The sequence below is a fragment of the Sinocyclocheilus rhinocerous genome, unplaced genomic scaffold (assembly GCF_001515625.1).
Source record: "Sinocyclocheilus rhinocerous isolate Xijiao unplaced genomic scaffold, SAMN03320098_v1.1 scaffold1385, whole genome shotgun sequence".
In the NCBI taxonomy this organism is placed as follows: Eukaryota; Metazoa; Chordata; class Actinopteri; order Cypriniformes; family Cyprinidae; genus Sinocyclocheilus; species Sinocyclocheilus rhinocerous.
Genome location: NW_015657989.1, coordinates 141,926 through 146,106, shown reverse-complemented (window position 1 = coordinate 146,106; position 4,181 = coordinate 141,926). Strand labels below are relative to the sequence as shown.

The 4,181-nt window shown below is 38.2% G+C and overlaps 1 pseudogene; it reads left to right on the top strand.

Annotated features, from left to right (window-relative positions):
- The window catches only part of LOC107721980 (uncharacterized), a 3,276-nt pseudogene extending 2,609 nt beyond the window's left edge, over positions 1 to 667 (top strand).
- The last annotated feature ends 3,514 nt before the right edge of the window (positions 668 to 4,181 follow it).

The following is a 4,181-nucleotide window of genomic DNA, read 5'->3' as shown; positions in this document are numbered from 1 at the left end:
TTCCTTTCCCCTCTAGTCCCCTCATCAGGGAACTCCCTTAACTCAACTTTAAATCCAGGTCCCGAAATTAGGATTGACTCCTTTCACCAAAAATTTTCATAAATTATTGTGAAAAGCCGTCGTCAACCAAATTGAGGCAACCCAAGCCGAAGTCGTCGGAAACCGATGGCTAGTCAACACCCCAGTGCGTACACCTACTCTCACCTACGATTGACACGACACTGCCACGCGCATTATCCTGCCCAACCAAACTTTATGGATCAATGTCTAGATCTAGATCTAGACATTGCTAGATGTCTAGATCCTCCATATTGATGATTTGGCGTTGTATCACCTTACCGACAACGAGTATCAGGCCGAACTCGAAATCTCACCCTTCTTCAAACAGCATTCCTTCACAGAATTGGAAGAATTGGAAGAAAGGATCAAGGAGTAAGGAATGCAACTTATTGATCTGACTCCTGTTGAAGAAGTTATTGGATATGTTGTGACTCTGACACTTGCCTTCCTCCTCCACAAGCGAGTGAATGCCGTCCAAGAGTCTTTCAACAAGTGCACGTCCGGCGTCCCGCGCATGTTCCGACGTGATAAAACGGACCAAGAACCTGAACCTGAGAACTCAACAAACCTGATTGAGATTATGCCTCGTCGAACCTCTGACAATTAGAGCAATCAAAACGACACAATTCTAGATGATCCTAAACAATGCACCCCTACGTCGTCTCAAGTGTTCCTAACCCAATTATCCCCAAATTACGTAAGCCTTGCACCAGGATTCAGTTAGTGATGGAGATGCTGTTTGTGTCTTGTGAGTGCTTGTTCTCTCTCTCTCTGCCTCTTGTTCCAGTGCCCGCCGATGTTCGCACCGGCAACATCACAGAGCAAAAGGGGGATGTGTAGGAACTCCTTTGAACAGAACAGCACATTCCTTAAGCAGAAGCTAAGGAGTCTCCTTTCAACCTCTCAAGTGCGAGTCGTAAAACTGAACCGTGGTCAGCTCAGGCGCCAATTGTCTCAAATAGTTCCTGTCCCGCTCGGCGGAAGCTTTAAAGTCTAAAGCCAAGCAGAGAACCTCTCAGAAGACCTTCAAGGCAAGCCTCACTCTCCTTACCCAAGGCAACCGACTTCCGAAGCTCCTACGTCACAAGGCAAACCTTCACTCTCCTCGAGGGCTTCCCCAAAGACGTCATCCAAACGACAGATCTACAACCAATCAGAGGCGCTGGAATTCCCTGAGATGAGCCAACAAGGGAAAACTCCGCTCAGTTGTCACCAAAACGCAAGTAAACAAACAAAGCTTTCATCTCTTACTGAACTGGTGCTGAATTGACCCTAAGCAGTAAAGATAAGACAAATCTCTGCTTTTGTGATTTTCTTGGCGTAGTTTATAAATTATCACAAGCATGTATTAACCTTTGGCCAGGGATAGTACAAATATTCAAATTGGTAAGATATACTGATACTGATGTTAACGTCTCGCTGGACGAACGTTCGATAAAGTGTAAACTATCAATTTTGGAATCAGTTCAATCAGGTTGATTTTGAATCTTCAGATTCGATTCCCCCTCTGAAAAGAGCTAAAATAAAAGAGTTAAATTCCTCACACCCGATAATAAGATCCATTTCAGGTGATCTGATCCCAAGTGGACAGCACTAAATACAAGTAAAAACAGGGTCCAATAGTGTGATCCAGCCGCTCAAACCACAATCAAGTTCATTTGACCACTTTTGCATTTGTAGTGTAAATGCTAATCCAACCTGATGTTTTCCGACCAACAGTGGCTTACTCACCTGTCAATCAACCAGCTAAAACAATTGTTAAAACTGCATATTTGACTATGCACAAGATCGAAGAGAAAAAAAAAAACATTGCCTGGTCTGTTGAATCTCATTCCTGCTGCATCATAAATATAGAGGTGTGAGAAGTTGGTGTAAATAAATATATGGGTCCATGATAATGCACCGTGTGACAAACCATCACATCCCTAGCTGGATCCAAGAAGATGAAAATGCATTCAGTGTACTTCAGTGGCCGCCACAGTCACTGGATCTAAATCAAATAAGAGCATTTTTTTTAGATGTGGTGGACAGGCAGATTTGCAACAATATTGTGTGATGCTATCATGCCAATATGGACCAGAATCCTTAATATTTTTAGCTCCTTGACAAATTCAGGCTGTTTAAAGGGCAAGAGGTTAAATATTAGAAAGATTTAGCTAACAAAGTGGCCATTGAGGGTATGCATAACATAATGATTGAAATAATCATATTAATCATATTTTCTTTTGAATATTGATCGCCTTGTTCTGAAGTTGTTAGCATATTAATAATGCTGAACATTTAATATTGTTTAAATGTTTGGGATAATTACAAAAAAATACTTTTTACTATTATTCAGCAAGGATGAATTAAATTAATCAAAAGTGACAGTAAAGATTTTTACAAGAGGTTTATATTTCGGTTACACTTTATTTCGATAGTCCACTTTAGACATTCTACTAACTATAAGTAACTTTGTAACTACATGTCAACTACATGTCAACTAATTATCATTAATTTGCAACTACATGTCTACTAACTCTCAGAGTAGACTGTTAGGGTAGGTTTAGGGTTAGTAGAATGTTGACAAAGAAAGTGTTAGAAGATATTAAGCAGACAGTCTACTAATACTGTACTAACTGCTAGTTGACATGTAGTTGCAAAGTTACTTACTGTTAATAGAATGTCTAAAGTGGACTATCGAAATAACGTGTTACCTATATTTCTAATAAATATATCTTTTGAACATTCTGTTCAAAGAATCCTGAAAGAAAATGGTTCACGTTCTCCACACACACAAAAAATTAGCACAACAGTTTTCAACACTGATAATAATGAGAAATGTTTCTTGAGCACCAAACATAATATTACAGAATATTACTGTTTTTCTTCTGAATTTTTGATCAAATAAATACATGTGAGCATAAAAGACATAAAAAACATAAAAAAAATTGTAAACTTTTAGGACAGTAGTGTACATAAAAAAGTTAACTTAATGCTGTCACATCTGTGAAAACTATAAACAGAGAAAAATATGATTAAGAAAAAAAAATACTCCACTATAAGGCAGAATGTATTTAACATGCCTTTGAAATATTGTATCTCTATGGAAGGGAACATTCCACAAAATGCTTCATTTTCATTTAATTTGTGCAATGATCAAGAAGGTTCTTACTCTTCTATAGAATATGCAGGCTTACATTTTGATTTTCTTGTCTCTATAATTTATGTGCTAGTACATTTGTGCACTTAATATTTAATGATACAGAAAAAGAAATTGTTACAGAAAATGAATAAAAAACATATCAGAGCTTTACACTGGCTGTGTTTATAACTGTACTGAAAGTATTCATTCACGTCTACACTGTCACTTCTCATCTCCAAGGTTATAAAATGTTCATGTTGCCACTGAAAATTGAACACACACAAAACAAGCACTATGGCCTTTGCAGAACACATAAAATGTATCCTTTTTTTAAATAGTGAAGCTGATTAAAAATGAGAGAAAAGGTCAACAGTTCATTTATTTAATTTTAACCTATTGCTGGTGATTTTAAAAGTTCATGGACATCTTATGCGTCAGTTATGCATTAAATACTAATCAATACAAAACAAGAATGTACCATGCAGTGCCAGTTTTTATGTTTCACATTGAGGGTTCAAGATTCTTTTCAGTTTGATGTCAAGAGGAAACAAACTGTTTGTTTTAGGCAGGCTTTTTAGAGTGGAAGACCAGCAGGCATCATAAGGTAATCAAGGAGTATATAATCAGAGCTGTAACCATGGCAACCTGTCAAAAAAGCATTAGGAAGAGCAAAATCTAGATAATAGCAACAGGATGAAAATTGTCTTATGCAGCTAAATATGGATGTAGAAAACGTCTCAGGTTACTTATGTAACCATGGTTCCCTTTCAGTCGGTCTCTCTCGACGTCACGTCGGATGACCGACGAATTGGGATCTCGCTTAGAGGGACCAATTTACTTTGAGTGTAAACTAAACGAGCCAATGCACATTGGCATGCGATTATTGCATCCAGCTGCTGCTGATCACAGAGTGAGTATAAGTAGGCAGCAGATGCAGCGCATATTCAGCTTTTCACTTCAGAGCCGAGCGGTTCTATCGTTCTGCTCCTGACCTTCT